Source organism: Schistocerca piceifrons, chromosome 6 (genome assembly GCF_021461385.2).
Source record: "Schistocerca piceifrons isolate TAMUIC-IGC-003096 chromosome 6, iqSchPice1.1, whole genome shotgun sequence".
Taxonomy (NCBI): Eukaryota; Metazoa; Arthropoda; class Insecta; order Orthoptera; family Acrididae; genus Schistocerca; species Schistocerca piceifrons.
The window spans coordinates 437,775,962-437,797,131 of NC_060143.1; positions in this window are offsets into that span (position 1 = coordinate 437,775,962).

The window sequence follows — 21,170 nt, forward strand, 5'->3', positions numbered from 1 at the left end:
TCCACAAACAATTGTCTCACAGACGCTACGTTATGACAGGTATATTACCAATCTGATACAATCACCGTCTGCGAGCTCTTCGTCTTCTGCACGCAGACCGCAACACCGTAAAATGTGTTCGTATCCTTCCGCATTTAATTTTTTTCTTAAGTGCAATAAGGGGACCGTAACCCAAGCAGGAAAAACTCCACCACACCGTAACACTACCTCCTCCGTACTCCACTATTGGCAGTACACATGATGGTAGGTAATTTTTTTCCGTCAAACCTAAACCGTCCCAACGGATTGCCACAGAGTATAGCTCGTTTCCAGTCATCCGCTACCCAGTGGCGTCGCGCTTTACATCACCTTAAGCTTTCCTTAGCATTGCCTGTACATATGTGTGGCTTATGACTTGCTGTTGAACCATTGTACCCCATTCTTTTCAACTCTCTCTACACAGCCATTATGCTATCTGGGACGCTGGTAGCATTTCGGAACTCACGGACGATTCCTTCCGTTGTTTTCATGCGAATTTTTCGAACTATCCTCCTCTGTGTTCGACGGTCCCTGTCTGTTATAGTAGATGAGGTCCACCTGGTTCTGGCTTAGCTCTAGTTATTCCTTCGCGTTTCCTCTTCGCAATCACATCACCCGCAGTTGACGTGTGGAGCTTTAGGAGGACTGAAATGTCCCAGCTGTTACTCAGTTGCCATACAATGACGAGTCCAAGTTGGAATTCACTGTGTTATCACGACAAAAAGCAAGAAGGAGTAGGGTTTAACGTCCTGTCGACATCGAGGTCATTAGAGACTAAACACAAGTCAGGATTGATTCGATGGGGAGGAAACCGGTCGCGCCCATTCATAGAAATCATTCCAGCGTTGGCTGGGAGCGATTTTGGGAAACTCACGGAAATCCTAAATCTGAATGGCCGTCGTCCTCCCGAATGCAAGTCCAGCGTGCTGACCTCTGCGCCACCTCGTTCGATAGCTCTCCTGACAGACCCACTCGGCGGCTATTGTTTTTGTACTCACAATACAATACTCCCCACCTATTTTTATATTGGCTGGTCAGCCTCTTGTTAGGTCCAGTGGTCAATTCCGCATTATATAAGCGTAGACGGATACTTTTGATCCGACAGTGTAGCTGATTATGACAGTAGTGCATCAACAGCTGACGAACTCCACAGTTTCCTAGATGCACTTTCGTAGGGTCTGGACCATAACAAATCGCTTATGTCAGTGGTTCGATTTGTCGTTAGAATGATTCCTCATTCGTCTCTGCTCAGGTTATGTAGCGGGTACTTATAATTAAATTGCAGCTACTCTCGAAGATCTAGTATGGGCTGTAATTATCGTATGGCAGCGGAAGTTGGTAGGTATTGTAAAGTGGCTATAATTTCGCACCTTACAAGCACCCATCCACATATTTTCCCGTGATCTACAAACACAATTAGGTATCATTTGATAGGTTGTACATCGTATATATGAATACAAAAAGGAGAATGTCGTTATCACGTACGCCTTGTAAATAATTGTTAACGCTTATTGCATGAAAGATGACGGAGTGTCTTTATTATCAGAACGGCGTAATGGTTCAAATGGCACAAGCACTATGGGACTTAACATCTGGGGTCATCAGTACCCTAGACTTAGAACTACGTAAACCTAACTAACCTAAGGACATCACACACATCCACACCAGAGGCAGGATTCGAACCTGCGACCGTAGCACCAGCGCGGTTCCGGACTGAAGCGCCTAGAACCTCTCGGCCACAGCGGCCAGCATGGCGTAATGAATGATTGCCTATACTAGCAGAGGTTGGAACGCCAGTGGAGATGAAACGGCAGACGGAACTCATGCTCTGGATGGAAGGCCCACACAGTTGTGTTGGTCCTGCTTAAACACAGGAAGTAGCTAGATACACGTCGTGACACCTGAGCGCGAAGACACAATACGGGGGCGACCGGCCGCTACTGTAGTAGGGCCGGGAGGATAACCGGATAATGCTTACGAACTCTACAAATTTTGGACGTAGGTGCGAAGAACGAAGAAGCGGCACCTCGGAAACCACGCAGGCTGGTTTATTTCCAAGGATTTTTACTCAGAAGCGTACCATTGTACGAATATAGGTTTTTCGTCGCAAACTTTCCGCGCTGGACGACAAAAGACTAAAATATGGTTGGTCGGCGTTCGAAGAATCTGTAGGGAGGGAGAAAATTCCGTGGTTTTCGGAATTACGATGGTGGGGAGCTGAGCCTTGCTGGGAGGTCAGCGGTGGAGAGACGAGGTCTTCAGTTGTGAGCGCCCGTGTGTGACGGTTGCTCGATACCAGCTTTGTTGGTAGAGACGGACTTGCTGTCTTTGCTCTCAAGGGAGTTTTTTTTTTTTTTTTTAAAAAAAAAAAAAAAAAAAATTCTTTATTCTTCAATATATATGATACATATCAACCCACCACCTTATATAATTAGTGGGTCCTAGTTTATACAATTCTGATGTTACTACTACAGCTTACTCTATGTTAGTTTTCCTTATTCTCACTATGGGCACTTCAATTATCAATTGTACTATTTCTATGCTATTTCATTCTTTTTATGCTAATGTACATCTACCTGCAGCGTTACAGGTGTGCCAGCGTTGTATAAACCTACTTGGTGGCCCTGTTCACCGAGCTAATCCCGGTGAACGTGCCCCTGGCACCAGGCTGGCCGGTGTTGTTGTTCGCTGCAGTACTATACTATTTTTGTTATCCTAGCTTATCCTACATTTAACCTAACTTAGCCTAGAGTCAAAATTGGTGAGTGTCTAGATCGGTGGTTGGGCGCACCCTCCCCCTAATCCTAGACGTGGCGGATTCCAGCCGTGAGGCGGCTGGCCAATCCACGCCTCGGCGGAAACAGGACAGGTGCGCAGGGTCAAGTTCGGTATATGATATCTAATCGTTGTTCCTTAGATATTCCTTAATTACTTTAAGTGATATCTCATTCGCCAGTTTATTTAGAGTTGGGAAATGGTCCTCGTGCCTGAGCAGGTGATACGTGTCAAAATTGGGTAGCTGTTGACGTAATTGCGCTGCTACGTCGTCGAAGAGGTGGCACTCATACACCACGTGTTCTGGGGTGCCCGGTGTGGCCCCACAGTCACACGCTGGTGTAGCCCGTTTCCCGAACCGGCATAAATATGCCGGGTAGGGTCCATGACCTGTGAGGAAGTGCAGCAGTCCTCGTGATGGTGTGAAAAGTTTTAATTGTAATCTTTCCCTAATGCTGGGCAGCAGTTCATATGTTCTGCGACCGGTTTCTTCATTGTCCCATTGTTGTTGCCAAAGCTCTTCCCCCCTGCGTTTAATTTCCAGTTTATTGCCCACATGTATCCCCATTAGATCGACTATTTTCTCCCTGTTTCCCTTCTTCACCCAGTACCATGTCGCTTGTTCTCTAATTTTAATGTCGAGCGGACAAAGCCCCATTAATACCGTTAGTGCTGCGCCCGGTGTTGTTCTATATGCCCCTACTGATCTAAGAAGCATGTTTCGCTGCACTCTTCTCACAGCCATGGCAGGCATAACCCTCGTGAGCCTGTGGGCCCAGACTCCTGACCCATATCCTACAATAGATGTCAATATACTATTGTGATACAGTTTGATCAATTCTGGTGGCAGATGGAATCGCTTGTGGCCAATTGATATTAGGTTGTTTAGTGTTTCTAATGATTTATGTGCGACAGTGTCAATATGTGATGCATAAGTCCACCTCTCATCGACGATTACTCCCAAGTATCGCGCTTCATGGCGTCGGAGAACTGGCAAGCCATCTATTCTCACTGTTGGGTTCCTGACCAGTTGTCCCTTCAAGAGTAGGTAAGTGGACTTTGTTGGTGAGATCTTCATTTTGGTCGTATGGCACCATGTACTCAAGATGGAGATAGCCCTTTCAATTTTCGGCTCTAGGTCTTCGCGGCTACGGCCGCCAACCAGCAGGAGGAGGTCGTCCGCGTAGGCTATGCCCTCTAGCACATCGTCACTGTTCTGTAGATTGTCCAAGAGGGGTTCCATATTAATGTCCCAAAAGAGTGGCCCCAGGACCGATCCCTGTGGACACCCCTTGGTAATCTTCTTACTTATTCTTCCGCTAGGGGACGATAGCCAGACCTCCCTATTCTCACAATAGCTCCTCAGACAACCATATAGCGACCTCGGGCACTCCTTCTCACGCAGGCGAGAGAAGAGGGAGGGCCACCACAGGTTGTCAAAGGCGCCACTGATGTCTACCATGATGCCGACCACGTATTTGTGCGGGGTAGCGGCACAGACCTCCGCAGCCAGGGCGATGGCGTCAGACGCCGATCTCCCAGCTCTGAAGCCGAATTGTCTGTCGCTCATCCCGCACAAAACTCTGTGTGCTGCCAGTCTGTCTGCCAGCAGCCTCTCAAAAAGTTTCCCCAGTGTGTCTAATAAGCAAATAGGTCTATAAGACTTTGCTTCTTGTGGATCTTTATCCGGGCTTTTCTTAATTATCACCACTGTTGCTCTTTTCCAGATTTGGGGGTATTTCCCGAGCCTCAAGCACTCGTTATATAACTTTGTGAGAGGAGCTACTAGCTGGGGGGCCAGGAATTGCACCACCTCCGCGGTGATGCCGTCCGGGCCAGGAGCCTTGCCTCTTTTGAGGGCATTTATCTGAGCGGCTACTTCTTCTTCAGAGAAGGGATATACTACATTGTTGTTCTGATATTCTTCTAGGTCTTGTCTCCGAATTTGTTGCTGTGCCTCGGAGTCATCGTTTTCGTCATCGTCAGGCAGCAGGACGCGGAGCAGGACCTCAGCAGTTTCCTGCCAGGTCTCTGTCATCCTGCCCTGATCCCTGACGGTAGACAGCACCATGGGTGATCTGATCTTTTCCCGTACTAACTTGTACGGTACGCCCCATGGGTCCATAGCTAGCTGTGTTCTTACATATTTCTCCCAGCTCTGTAGCCTAACTGCCTTAAGCTCCTGTTGGAAGCGTTCCTTCTCTTCTCTGTATCTTTGCAACCAGCGTTGCTTCTCCTCCCAGACGACACTCCGCTGGTAGTACCTCCTAGCCCTCCGTACAGACTGGCGCATCTGTCCGAGTTCGGTAGACCATGGCGACGGGGGGGCCGCTACGGCTCTCCTCCTGGTTGGTACGGCAGCTTTTACCGCTCTGACAACCGCTTGCACCAATTCCTCAGCATATCCTTCGACATTTTCGTCACCATCCGGCAATATCGGTATTTCACACTCCCGTGACAGGCGGTCCCAGTCAGCCTTGTTGTAATTCAGCTGTGTCTCCCACCCCATGTCCCAGCGGCACTCTTCGTTCCCTAATGAAAACGTAATGAGGTTGTGGTCACTGGTTGTCACCTGATCCCAGACCATCCAATTGGTTAATGTGGTGGCGAGATTGGGCGTGACCAATGTGACGTCAATGTTTGTGCCCTCGCCCCCACCTCCTACATAGGTGGGTGGATTACCTCGCTTGTTGGCGACAAGCAATTGTAACGCCATGATGGTCTCCTCAGCCTTTTCTCCTCTATCATCTCGCGTGCCGCTGAACCACAGGGGGGATTTGGCATTTATATCTGCAGTGATGACACATCGACGTCCCCGCAACGCCGTGGCTATTTGCATAAGTTTGTCTAGGAATTCGTCTATTTCTCGTCCGTACTGGAAGTACATGTTAATGATGCACAGTACTCCAGCTGGTGTTTGTAGTTCCACGACGTTGCAGTGATCGTCACAGAACTGTGTTAGGACTGTGGCTTTTATTGCTCTATTTATTATCATTATAGCTGCTTTGGGTTCCGCTTCACTGTGAACGACTTGCCAGTTAGCTGCTGCAAAAGGGATTCGCCCAGCCAGGGAGTATGGTTCCTGTAGACAGAGCACATCCAGACTCCTCTCCTCCACGACCTTACGGAGTTCCTGCATGACTAATCTGCTATTATGAGAGTTAATCTGTCCTACGTTTAAATGGGTCACGTGCGTAATATGTTCTGATGTGTGAATCCGGCCAGTTCTTGCTCCAGTCGTGAGCTAGTCTTCCATTTGTGATGACAGATTGACTATAAATTTCATCAAGATCAAACTTCTCGTTTCTTCTGTCGAAAACCTTTTTGACCAGGTCACGCAGGGCTCCGAAGTCCGTGGGAAGGTTCATTGTCTTCAGCTGTATTCTATCGACAGCCTCCATTACCGGGAAGGTGACGTCTCTGCCATAATCATGCCCGACACGTACCACATGCCTCAGTGCTGTGGTGAGGACCGCCGGCTCCTCCAGTCGCGCAAGTTGTAATGCATGTTCTAGGTTGGGGTATACCCTATGGGGATCTACGCCCGAACCTTTTTGTGTGAGAGGGTTTGTATCAGATGTTGTACTGTTTATTGTATTATCTTGTACTTTTTGTTTATCCATAGTTACTATTTGTTTTGCCACAGGTCGCCCTTGCAGTCGTTCTAGTTCTTCAAGCGACCTTAGTCCCCGGTTTCGGGGGAAGGGAGCACTGGTCTGCCCACATGGGTCTGTTTGTACACCAGCATCTTTTGTCTCTACCTGTCTGGTCTGGGTTTTTGTCGCTCCTTGTAGGAACTCCCTAAATCTGCTGGCCCTAAGTGCATCCCTAACCCTTTTACTCGGGGACTTTCTTTTAGGCTTCCTGTTGACTGATATGGACTCAGCCATAATCAGTCCTCGAGATAAGCCGTTGCTCTAAAGCCCTGTATGTGGGGCAATTTCTTCCTGTGGCATTACAATTTCTTTTCCCTCTTCTTGCGCAGGGGATACATATCCCTGTTTTGCCACAAGTTTTCCTGGTGTGATCTTCAGCGCCGCACCTGGAGCAAGCCGGCTTTCGCTCACAGTGTTTGTGTATGTGGTCGAGGTCCCCGCAATTGTGACAGCGGGGAACTACGAGGTAGTCCCTTACGTTTATGGAGTGGAACCCCATATATATTCTGCCCATAGTGGTGAGCTTACGCCACATACTTCCGGAAACTTCTGCTACATGATGTACTGTATCGCGCTCTCTGGGTCCAGTTTTGAACCGCAATTTGAATTCTTTTTTAAAGTTGTCTGTACTCATTTCCTCAAAATTTTGTTGACATATTGTTTCATAAATCTCATTTTCATTCATGGTGGTGGGCACGTCATACAGGATCACCAAGGGATTCCGCTTTTTGGGCGGTTCACACTTAACGACCTTTTTAAGTTTGTCATGGTTAAGTATCTTATCCCGGTCTTCTTCGGTGGCAACATCTACAATTACGACATTTTTGGTTGCCTTCACCTTATTTATTTTAATTTTGTCTGCTGCCGGGTTTACAGTAGTTGTAAATAGTTGTTGCACTTTTTTAATGTCCTGGCCTGGAAGGGGTCTTAAGAAGACCGCCGTGTCGGGCCTTTTGGACACCTTTTCGATGGTCTCTTTTGTTGTCTGTATTTTAGTGGCCGCTTGTGCGACCACTCCTGCCCACGTTTTGGTGGGCTGTTTGCGCAGTCGTTCATTCTCTTTCTCTAATTCCTCTAGCCGCCCCTCGAGCTTCGCACTGGCGATAGCCCAGGCGGCGAGTTCCTTCTTGATAGAGAGAACTGCTGTATTGCTTATCTTGCCATTCTTTATACTAGAATCTAGCAGTTGGTTGATTCTAGTATGCCATTCAGTGACGTTTTCTGCGTTCTGCCCCAGGCCCTCTTCAGGGGTGGGAACAGTATGTGTCGAACACCTCGAGAGAACACTCGAATCACTCGTCTCTTGGTCAGCCATGATTCATTTGACGAGTGAAAAGGTTGGGAGCCCGTCTCTTGCCCCGGACCGGCTCCTCTGGCATGGGGGGGGGACTCTTGCAGCTCGCCCACCGACCTCGCCCCTAGGTCAAGGGCACTCCAGAGCTGCAGGGTTCAGCGCGCCGTTGCCAGCGCACTGGTCCCCGTCGAAGGCCCCGTCGTCGACGATTTCACTCGACGCTCCTCGGCAAGTGCACCCCGCACTCCGGAGAGGCGGATGCACCCCTCGCCCTTCGCCGCCTACTAGCCCGAGTTTCCACCTGAAGGCCAAGGACCCACTCCTACTCAGGTGGTGGGTCGGTCCCCCAGTCGTTCAGCGGTCTGGGCCCATCTAACCTGGCCCAGGCGATGTCACCACCTCCTGGGTTTGGCAGAACACGCCCCGGTTACCCAGGGGCGCGGCGAAGCACCCTTGCCGACTCGCGCCGCGATCCCACGCCGACAAACGAGGTCGCCGGCATGCAGAGCACCTGCTGGTCTGTGCCCTGCGAACAGAAGGGGACTGGTGTTCGGTCCCTCGACACAGCTCCCCCTGTGCCACGCACCCTTCGCTTTCGCATCGGGTTGGGTCGCAGCTCTCCCTTTTGACGCAAGGCAGAATGCCAAGCTTGACGTCTGGCACCACGGGAAGGCGGAAAGAGCTACTTGGGAAGGAGAGGCTGTGAGAGACGCTTCACTTCCCCGAGTGAGGACTGCCGCGGCACGCCCGACTGAGAAGCGATACGCCCCAGTGCGAGCCTCCGTGCCTTACGGCACGCCGGCAACGGGCGGGCCCGCGCCGGAACGCGCCGTCAAGCGACTGACCTCACGCCAGACTCTCAAGGGAGTTTATAGTTAGAACAGTTAGGCACTGTACTGTTGCGAACCTATACGATTCTGGACTTCACTTCCGGGTTGGAAGTCGTCTTTGAGTACGCAGCGGTCAGTAATTCAGAGCACTTCCTCTACCTATACTTAGGTTGAGACGTTATCTGAACTCCGTCCTTGTGGCTGGGAGTTCGCGTTTCTCATTTGTAGAACACAGAAAGGAGAATACAGTATTAGAGTATTTTGGTCAGAGGACTGCCTTCTGCCGTCCTAGTGTTTGAAAGAGTTTATTTGTTGCTGGAGTTCTTCCATAGTCTCTGACGAGTACGAGAACCATCACTTCGACGCACCGGACGCAGAACATACGGTGATATCGCAAATTGCTTAGGAGTATTAGGACCATAAAAGCTAAACAGCTGCGATCACGTTAGTTTATTTCCACTGAGGTTCCACACCACCGTAGATCATCTTTGAAAGTAGTATCTTCTGGTGTTTGATATGTAGATGATGTCAGTCATTTCGCGTTATTGGTATTAGACCGCGCAGTCATAATAAGGTGCAGAGTTGGGCAATTGATCAGTAATTTTACTTAGGAAACGTAAAATTGGAATCTAAAGGTTTTTTTAAAATCTACAATAAATATATAAGCAGGAACAACGTTTGTAATGTAGTAGGATTAGTTGCTTCATTATTCATTTATGTTTAGATTGTAATTTATAGAATTAAGAGATCCTAAGATCTGTTTCAGGGGGTAGTCAGACAGGGCCAAATCTTCATTTAGTGTTTACTATTTTCCGTTGCGCACATTCATTTTACACCCGCCCGGAGTAGCATCTTGGATTATGCTAATTCGTTAAGGTGGAAGCGATATAAGCTGGAAAACACGTTAGTTCTAATTTTGTCCGTCAGTTGTAAATCTGGCGCTGTACACTGTCCGTACGACGGTATGACATCCACGCTGTCATTTGAAAAGCCATAACGTGAGTGAACAGTGTTGCTATCAAGAAGAGAGACCGTGCATCGTTAGTGAAACCGTTTTATGGGAACGACAGCAATTATAGTGCTGCATTGTAATATGGCAGGCTTTCTGGCCCTATCACACTTGTCCATATTCCATTATCATGTTTGATTCTCCATATATTCAAAGCGCCTTTAAAAAACGATGGGCATTTCATTATGCAAATCAGTGGTCGGATGCTCTGTACCGACGTATAAGGGAAATAATTTGCACGAGTAACAGACATAAGTTTTTGAATCATTTATCCCCACCTTGAGACCACAGTCGAGGTTTCAGCTGCCAGCTATGTGCGTAGCCCGCGAATGGAGAAAGCTGACTATTCCCAGGAATGTGGCCGGCCTATGCAATCGCCGCGCCGGCCCGGCGGTTGAATAGAATGGGTGTCGTCATCGGCCGTAGGACGTCGGCCGCGGCTCACCTTTCGATGACAGAAATCGGCAGCTAGCGGACACTTTTTTACGAGGGCGAACCCAGATGTCCAAATCGGCGTGTTTTGAGAGAGAGGACCGAGGGCAGGCGCTACGACCTATAGCACTATCTGTTGGGGCTCCGCGGAAGTGGGCGTCCATCTCGACCGGGGTTGCGCTGCTATGGCATTACACGTAGACCACGTAATTAGCATAGAATATCCCATGCTGTGATTCGAAGGTTGATTCTTACGCCACCGCATGACTACGGCTACCGTGGCGGGAAGGGCTGTCATTGGTGGGTACAGTGACGTAATGTTGTAGGGGGGAAATTTTTTATTTGATTGGCGAAAAAATCGTTCTTGGGCCGCGACTGGCTGGTGACTAACGCAACGGAGCGGAAGCTCTGGCGGAGCCGCAGCGGAGAAAACACAAAGAGAGCCGTCCTCTTCATCTCAGGAGTCGCATGTTGTTACTCTTCCGTACGTTGTCGGAGGGTAGTTTGCTATGGTTTTACCTGTCCGGTCACATGGACAGATAGAATTTCACGGTTGAGTCTGGAACCCGCTACCTCGGGTGCCAACAGTCTTGCCGCAGGGCATCCGGACGTGAATCGCAACGGTCGTCTGCATGCCGAAATTTGCTCTTTGTGGTAATATATGCTATTCTGGCTCACAGGGAATCCGGCTAACAGGGATTCCGTCAATCGACTTCACGTCCCAACTTACTAGCCTCGTCTTCACGGCGGATACAATTACAACCACTTTCCTTTCATTAACAATGGGGAGACAAAGTGTGGCAAAGTGTCCGATCACTGACGCATTAACCTCGATTACAATTAATTTGTATCTCATTGCGGCCCCAGTCACATGTGGGTGCCACACAGCAATTTGCTCAGATCCCCTATCAGATTTTGCCAGTGCCTCTGTGCCTCTACCTATTTTTGTTCGCAAATTTGTCAGTAACTCATGGCGCCTACGTTTCTCATCCTACACATATTAGAATTTCATGTCTTTGAGTCAATAAATCTCATTGTAATATTCTAGGTCAGAATTTTCTCTGTGGAACTACACGCTTCCCCTACATTCCTACTCGTCATTATTTTGGAGTTTAAATAATAATTAATCTCTTAATTAAATTTATGTGAAGATGTTGCATAGGGGCCAAATGAATTCAACGTCTTACCTTGCGTGTAATTGACGTGCACCCTCATGAGTGTGGTATGAATCTGTTGGTGTGGTATGGACCTAGTTTGCATGTCAGTTAGGGACACCCTCACGCAACCACAGGCTAACTTTCCTGCATTGAGAGAGTATCGCCGATTGAAAGGTCTGAGGAGATATCATTGAATGGTTTAAAGAAGATGACAACGAAATTCGAAAACACGAGTGCGCTTCGTGTAACATCTGGAAGTGGAAAGCTTCCTATCCCTTTGGGAGTTACTGATGAGGTTGCTGTTGTTGTAACCGACCATGCAGCGCACGCACCAGATAGTGCTAGTGTTCATGCAGTGTCACGAGAACTGTCCATCCCATGGTCAACAGAGTGGAAAGTTTTATGATCTGTTTTACACTGGCAGCTGTACAAGGTCGAGACGGTGCAGCAACGAAAACCTCACGATCCGTAGCAACAATCTGAATGTTTATCTTCGGTTTCTGGCATGGATGGAAATTGATAACATGTGGCCGGGAAATATTTAATGGAGTGGCGAGGTACTTTTCCACTTCGGGGTAGTCCAGTGAATATACAGAATTGCAGAATTTGGGATACTGTTAAACCACGTGTTTTGAACAAAGATCCACTGCATTCGTCGTATGTCACTGTGTGTCGTCTATTCACAAGCAGCTTTATTCTCGGTCCCTTGTTCTTTGAACAGAATACTGCCAGAGGGCCTGCCATGGGTACAGTAACGTCTGCACGTTATTGAGACTTCCTTGTACAGCAAGTGATTACTGCTGGAAGATCGCAACTATGTGTAAACCATTGTTTTCATGCAAGATGGGGCAACATCTCATGTCGCTCGGCCAGTAAAATATCTCCTTACTGCAACCATCCACGAGGGTATTACCCCAAAACGTCTATCTACATCTACATGGATACTCTGCAAATCACATTTAAGTGCCTGGCAGAGGGTTCATCGAACCACCTTCACAATTCTCTATTATTCCAATCTCGTATAGTTCGCGGAAAGAACGAACACCTATATCTTTCCGTACGAGCTCTGATTTCCATTATTTTATCGTGTTGATCATTTCTCCCTATATAGGTCGGTGTCAATAAAATATTTTCGCCGCGTTCGGAGGAGAAAGTTGGCTATTGGAATTTCGTGAGAAGATTCTGTCGCAACGAAACACGCCTTTCTTTTAATGATGTCCAGCCCAAATCCTGTATCATTTCTGTGGCACTCTCTCCCATATTTCGTGATAATACAAAACGTGCTGCCCTTCTTTGAACTTTTTCGATGTACTCCGCAGTCCTATCTGGTAAGGATCCTACACCGTACAGCAGTATTCTAAAAGAAACGCATCTCCCTGATGCATGGTCAGCAAGATAACTTGAAGTGAATTCATGTGTGTTTTGACTCTCGGGATATCTAAAACAACAAGTTTATCAGAGACGTGTTCGATCTCCAAATTTCTGCCAGTTACTTCGCTATTTGATCCAAAATATTTAATCTCGTTGTTAGCCTGTTAGCTGTAACAAAGCATGAGGTTTCTGCCGACTACTTTGCTTATTGTTCCAAATTACTTTTCAAACCACGATATTTCTGCCAGCTACTAACTGCATGATCCAAAGTATTTAATCTCGTTGTAAACCTGACTTTCACAAGGCATTAAGTTTCTGTGAGCTGCTTTACCCATTGCTCCAGATTATTTCATTTCGTCTGAAGGCCTGTATACAGAAACACATTGCTCATATACCACCGGAACTGCTGCGGGAAACTGTAAATCATGTTGTTTTAAGGAAGGAGCATCTCGTCGACGTTTCCGGTACACATATTGAACAAACTATGTAAGCGGCAGTTAATAATAAAACCAACATTATACCTTTCTTACGTGTTTGACCTTTTCTGTCCATGTCACGTTCGTAATCCATTACATATGGAAACATTTCTATACGTCGTTCTTGCATTCACAGCCCCAGATTTATACCTGGTGGCGAGAATTGGAACTAATTTCTTTTCCAGCGTAAATCGGTTCTGCATTAAAGCATTAGAATATGTACCCAGTTTCACTGCCATACAATAATTACAGTGTCCACTAGATCTCTATGAGTAGCTGCACTTTAATTATAAGTACCCGATACTTTCCTTACGCTAGATGCCTTGTACCCCGCTACGTGACTTCGATCTCGTGGTCGGCAGTGGTCATAATGTTTTAGGACATCACTTTGTCTGATACACGTATCGATCTGCAGAAGAGGTGGTATGGATTATAAACAATAATGTGGCGCTGAAAAAAATATATCAAGCGCACGGTGAATGTTACGATTTTATTCAGATATTTGCTTCTACAGAGAAGATAATGGTCACGGTTTTACAGGGGAAAAAGTAAATTATAACCTCTGTAGTTCATACGTAGCTCCATACTTCGAACTGTAAGTGGAAGCTGTATAATATGACATCGGAAATGAAACACTTCACTTGCACAGCATTTATTCTTAGTACGATAAGATTTTCCTGTAAGAAAAGTATCGTTGAGGCTTTACAAGTATCGCCTAAATCTAAGAACATACACCAGAATCTTAATCTATTGGTTGCAATTGTCAGTGACTGGTATAATAAGTATGAAAATTTCTCATACTTGAAGATTTGAAGGCAACTGGTTCTACATTCACAGACAAATACACAGTGGCACACAGAAGAGTGAAAGAGTACTAACTGGAGAAGAGCGCATCGATTTCATGATGTGATTACAGTTCAACGGGCAGTCTACTTAGTTGGTAGCACTATGCATCGAATTCTTGTTGTTATAATTACTGAGGGTTGACCTACTTGCAAATTTCTGTACTCATGTCGGAATTCGAATTAGAGCAAGTGTAACTAAAAAGCTGCGTGCCACTCCCAAACGTTGCTCGGCAGGAGTGAATTACCAGGTGCAAATCTGGCGCTGTGAATGCAAGAAAGATGTATAGAAATGTTTCAATATGCAACGGAGAGACTGCGACGAGATGATGCCTCCGTAAAACGACATGATTTACAGTTTCTCGCAGCAGTTTCGGTGGTATATGAGCAATATGTTTCTGTATACTGGTCCTCAGATCAGGTGGAGACCGATCACGTCTCTGGTAAACTTACTGTATATAGGACGCTTCCAGTTGTATCGAATACAAGTTTTACTCTAGAGAGATCAAGCGATGCTACGGTCCGCGAAGAGATTTCTATGGCTATCATAGCCATGCTGCTGGAGCTTTGTTCAGCGTGCAAGCCCTGCATTATACTGCAGCTCGCGCCGATATCCCTTCGTATCATAGCTGCATTGTTAAGATTCCTAGAACGAACACCGTCAATGATTTTTGACGTAAGAGCACTAGCTCTCTGAATAACGTGAAGCCCGATAGCACACCGCAACAAAATGGATGTCCAGGACGACTCGACACGCCGATTGTCTGATCAAGCCTGCCTGAACAGGATTGAGATTTTACCCCCCATAAATACCACGTGATTCAAAAGGAAAGAAAAGATTCAATTGTTTACGACAGACAAACTATAATAAATAGAAACATACTGCGCATGTCACAGCATAGAGGATTCAAAGTTTGTTTACCACAAGAGAAATCATTTTGTGTGCTGTAATTTGCGCGAAGCAATTCATTGTTCATATGCAACGTGGTTGGTTCTGAGCACTATGCGACTTAACTTCTGAGGTCAACAGTCGCCTCATATGCAACGTGGATTGCTACTGTTGATTCAACAGAAGCCGCCTCTACACAAGCAGATTTACGACTGTCATAAAAAATTCATGGTAGCTAGCTGCATACGCAAGTGGAAAAACACTGATCGGCCACGCACGACTGGTGAAAATGTCGAGCGGTATCAGAGATGGGTTCACACAGAGCCCTCGGAAGTCCACAGACCGGGAAGGTCAACTTCCTGAAACAGCGGTGTGGCTCGTTCTGAAACGACGCCTGCGTACGAAGCCTTAGAAGTTGCAATCACTGCAGCAACCACGTCAAGGCGACCATAACAGAAGATACAGATTTTCCATGTCAATTTTCCACAACATGGCGGTGGACGCTTTTTCCAGACGACTCATTCTTTCGGACGAACCAGTGTTTCTTCTGTCGGACAAAGTAAACCATCATAATGTAAGAACGTGTTTTGTGTCCTTTCTATTCACAAAGTTTATGGACTTTTCTTTTTTGATGAGGAATGTGTAACACGAACATTTTACAAAATTGGTCGATTCCTCAGATTCATAAAGATTCCAATGATTTAATTTTTATGCATGATCGCGCCCCGTCTCACTTTCATCTTGAGGAGCGGCTTTATCTTAACAACATCGTTCCACAACCTTGGATTGGAAGGGCTGGACAACAAGATCTTCATTGCTTTTGGCCTCCCAGGTCACCGACCTCACACCTTGCGATTTTTTTCTGTAAGAGTACATAAAAGACAGAGTCTTGTTCCCACTTATGGCAACTACTCTTCTAGAGCTGAGAAATGGGACTGTTGAAGCTGTCGACTCAATAAACAGGGACCCGTAGATTCGTGTGTGGAATGAAATGGGCTACTGTTTCGATGTTTCTCGAGCAACGCATGATGTTCATATTGAATGTAGGGTATAAAGTCTGTGCGAAAATAAAACTCTGAACTTTCCTCTGTCCAGTGACATGCGCATTGTGTTTCTATCTTTTATAGTTTGTAGTAAAGAACTGAAATTTGTACTTTCTTTTTGAATCACCCGGTAGAGATCTCCTCTTCATAGAGACATCGGAAAATGGCGAGACAGGGTATCAGGGCGTTCTGACATGTTGTAAGAATTTTAGTAAACGCAATGTAATTTTTCTTTCTTATCTCTAGTGTATTTTGTTACGACTTAGAACGAGTTCAAAAAAATGGTTCAAATGGCTCTGAGCACTACGCGACTTAACTTCTGAGGTCATCAGTCGCTTAGAACTTAGAACTAATTAAACCTAACTAACCTAAGGACGTCACACACATCCATGCCCGAGGCAGGATTCGAACCTGCGACCGTAGCGGTCGCGCGGCTCCAGCCTGTAGCGCCTAGAACCGCACGGCCATTCCGGCCGGCTTAGAACGAGTTCCGAACGGATTTCTTCTTCCTTTTTTTCCCTTTTGAGTCATCAGTCTTCTGACAGGTTGCATGTGGCCCGCCACAAATCCCTCTCCTGTGCAGTTTCTACCGTCCACAGCTGTCTGAGGTGCTACGACTTTTTTTTGAAATTATAATGCCTGCAGGTAACTATAGATTCTCTAAACCTTTATACATTAAGGAATTGTCAGTCCCCTTTCCTGCAACATGATTTCCAACGTCGGAAATATTGACCAGAAGAACACTCAAAGCCAGCAGAGGTACTGGCTAAGTCTGTTCTTCCTATATCAGTACAATTACTAGGATTTTTGATAGAGATGTCTGAGTTTGGCTCATCTATTTCTTATGATATTTCACACATAGTATACTATTCAATTCTCTCACTTTCATTCCGGTTTTCACTCATTTATTAAGTATAAAATATTGGTCATTTTTTACTATATTCACTATGCTTTTACACCTCATAACGTGCAAAGTTCTAAGCAGATGCAACACTGTTCACGTACAATGTATTGTTGACTATAAAGAAATTGTGAGATTATTAATTGCCGACAAGCTTTTCGTGCCGTACCGATCAACTGAGTTTCGCGACAGTGCACAACAGAGAAGTTCATCCTCAAATGTGGTGCTTATTTGCAGTAATGATTATGAAATCAATTAAATGAAGGCTGTTGTACAACAGTTATATAATGAGTACATCCCACTGTTAAATCGCATATGTTGTAATAGCTCCAACCACGACAACCTTCTGTTTCTACCGGAAAGTACGGATTAGTGGCCACACAGCATAAAAGAAGACTCACATGCAGCTTTGAATTAGCGGCTGACAGTTGTTAAGCAATATGCGAATTTTGAAAGAGTAAGCTTCTGTCGAGTGTGTTTCGACGTGCTACTGTTTTATTACACCAATAGCCATTTGTGACTTACGAAGATGTGCATAACTAATAAGGGGAAGGTGACTTTTCCGTTCCTTAGGAGGGTAACATTTCCGAGACAGAACTCTTACAATGGATATTCTCTTAATAGGAGATGTACGTTCAGAGTAACTGGATTAAGGACAAAAAGGACGCACCATGGTTTAACAATGAAACTCGGAAAATGCTGGGAACCCGACATTATTGCATTTTTTTTGTTCAAAAAAGAACGCGGAAATGGTGACAGGCAAAAGTTGCTAGAAATTCGTGCCTCTGCAAGAGATCGATCCACGAAACTTCCACCATCATCCATACTTTCTTAGCGAAAGATCTTGCTGGGAACCTGAGAAAATTTTGGTCCTACAGAAAAACATAAGGCTTCTATCCAGTCACGCTTACCACTCTGATGTAGTAATAGAAGACAGCAAAAGAAAAGCTGAAGTTTTAAATTTAGCGTTTAAAAATTCATTCACGCAGAAGGATGGTAAAGAAATAGTAGCCGTCGCACAGATTCCCATATGGAGGACAGAGAAATTTGCAGCGCTTGCGTTGGGAAACAAAGGAAATACTTTAAAACGAATAAGCTGGCCTCTTTACTTAGATTGCCTTTATCGCGAAACCTTCGTCCAATGCACAGTCTCAAGCGACTGGAAATAGACCTAAGTCACTCCTTGATATAAGAGGGGTAAAAGAGCGGACCCACAAAATTGTTCTCTATACACGTAAATCATCTGACGGGAAGGGCAAGCAGCAGCCTGCAACTGTTAATCCATGATGATGTAGCGTATCGGACAGTGTTCCCGTTGAGTGACTTCAGAAGGATACAGGGTGACTGAGAATATTTACGAGTATTTGGTGGGATAAAAATGTAAATATCGTGTGACTAGAGCTTCCCATCAGGTAGACCGTTCGCCGGGTGCAAGTCTTTAGATTTGACGCCACTTCGAAGACTTGCGCGTCGATGAGGACGAAATGATGATGATTAGGAGAATACAACACCCAGTCCCTGAGTCGACAAAGTCTGCGACCCAGCCGGGAATCGAACCCCGTACCTCAGGATTGACATCCTATCACGCTGTCAACTTTTTTTTCCTTTTTCTTCCTTTTTTCACTTTGTTCGTTGTTGATCGTTGTGTGTGGTCGTTGCGGACGTCACATGACATCCGCTCAAGTTCGTTTGTTGATTCTTCCACACAGTTTTTTTTATTACAGAGACCAAACAGCTCTCTGACCGAACACGCTCAGCTACCGTCCCGGCTCTCACTCAGCTACCGCGGTCGGACATTTGGTGGGATGAATGTACAAAAAAGTAAGATGATGCAAACAAGTAGAATATTCGAATATGATGTTAGTAGTGTATTGCTTAAAACAGTCATGTCGATTAAATATTGGGGCGTGACGTTGAAGCTGTATGAAATGGAACGAGCAGTAGGGAGTAGGGAAGGGAAGAGGTCGGCTTCAGTTTATTGGTAGAATTTTAAGAGAGTGCAACTCATCAACAAAGGAGACGACTTATGGAAAACTAAAGTGACCCATTCTTAAGTATTGCCAGTGTCTGGGATCCCTTCCAGCCCGCTGGTGTGGCAGAGCGGTTCTAGACGCTTCGGTCTGGAACTGCGCGACGCCTACAGTCGGTGGTTCGAATCCTGCCTCGGGCATGGATGTGTATGATGTCCTTAGGTTAGTTAGGTTTAAATAGTTCTAAGTTCTAGGGGACTGATGACCTCAGATGTTAAGTCCCATAGTGCTTACAGCCATTTTTTTGATCCCTTCCAGGTTGGTTTAAATGAAAATATCGGAGAAATTCACAGGCATTTTGCTAGATTTGTTACCGGTAGGTTCGATTAACACGGGAAGGTCATAGAGATTTCGTGAATTAACATAGGAATCACTGAAGGGAAAACTACGTTATTTTCACGAAACACTTCTAAGCTAATTTAGAGAAACGGCATCTGCGGCTGGTTGCAGAAAGATTATACTCTGTCGCCAACGTACATTTCGCGTAAGGGCCGCGAGGGAGAGAAATTAGGGCCAGTGCGAAGAAATACAGACACTCGTTTTCCCTCTCTCGGTTTACGAATGGAACAGGAAAGGAAATGACTAGCAGTGGTGCTAGATTTTGCAGAATTGTGGTTTAACCAACTAGTTAGTAAAATAACACTTGCTCTACTAATACCAACTTTATTAAAATAGGTATATGTGTGCAATGAACAGGAAGGTTCAAATGGCTCTGAGCACTATGGGACTTAACTGCTGAGGTCATCAGTCCCCTACAACTTAGAACTACTTAAACCTACCTAACCTAAGGACATCACACACATCCATGCCCGAGGCAGGATTCGAACCTGCGACCGTAGCGGTCACGCGGTTCCAGACTGTAGCGCCTAGAACCGCTCGGCCACTCAGGCCGGCGAACAGAAAGGCAAATGACGTTAGTTTTCTCACGCAGATTATAAACTGACGCTCCATACAGAGGAAAGCATTAGTTCTTAAAGAAATTGAGCCATTTTCTGCTATTATAACTGATCTAAATTGGATTCCTAAGATCCAAGTGAACTCATGTGGAAGAATCAAACGCTGTGTTCATTAAGTCAAGCAAGGAGCAGTTTCACTACCTAGTATCAGCTGACATTCAATGTCACCCAATTACCCACTTTTGGCTCCCTTGCAACGTACCCATCGAAATGATACACGTCGATCATTCTTATCAGCAAACTTTCTTTTAGGACTTTTGGCAGGCTGACGAATAGGGAAACAATACCTTTGTACAACGCCTGTATTACAATGAAGCCCCAAAGAAACTGGTATAGGGATGTGTATTCAAATACTGAGATATAAATATGAAAATAGGCAGAATAAGGCGCTGCGATCGGCAACGCCTGTATAAGACAACAAGTGTCTGGCGCAGTTGTTTGATGGGTTAATGCTGCTACAATGACAGGTTATCAAGATTTAAGTGAGTTTGAATGTGGTGTTATAGTCACCGCACGAGCGATGGGAGACACAGCATCTTCAAGGTAGCGAGGAAGTGGGGATTTTCCCGTACGACCATTTCACGAGTGTACCGTGAATATCAGGAATCGAGTAAAACATCATATCTCCATCGCTGCGGCCAGAAAAAGATCCTGCAAGAACGGGACCAACGACGACTGAAGAGAATCGTTCAACGTGACGGAAGTGCAACCCTTCCACAAATTGCTTCAGTTCCAATGCTCGGCCATCAACAAGGGTCAACGTGTGAACCATTCAACGAAACACCATCGGTATGGGCTTTCGGAGTCGAAGGCCCACTCGTGTAACCTTGATAACTGCACGACACAAAGCTTTACGCCTCGCCTGGGCCCGTCAACACCGACATCGGAATGTTGATGACTGGAAACAAATTGCCTGGTCGGACGAGTCTCGTTTCAAATTGTATCGAGCGGATAGACGTATACGGGTATAGAGACAACCTCATGAATCCATGGACCCACATCTCAGGAGGGAACTGTTCAAGCTGTTGGAGGCTCTGTAATGGCGTGTGGCGTGTGCAGGTGGACTGATATGGGACCGCTGACACGTCTAGATACGACTCTGATAGGTGACACGTATGTTAGCATCCTATCTGATCATCTACATCCATTCCTGTCCATCGTGCATTCCGACGGACTTGGGCAATTCCAGCAAGACAATGCGACACTCCACACGTCCAGAATTGCTACAGAGTGGCTCCAGGAACACTCTTCGCAGATTAAACACTTCCGCTGGAAACCAAATTCCCCAGGCATGAACATTATGGAGCATATCTGGGATGCCTTGTAACGTGCTGTTCAGAAGAAATCTCCGCCCCGTCGTACTCTTACGGATTTATGGACGGCCCTGAAGGATTCATAGTGTCAGTTCCCTCCAGCACTAATTTGGACATCAGTCGAGTCCATGCCACGACGTGTTGTGGCACTTCTACGTGCCCTACACTATATTAGGCA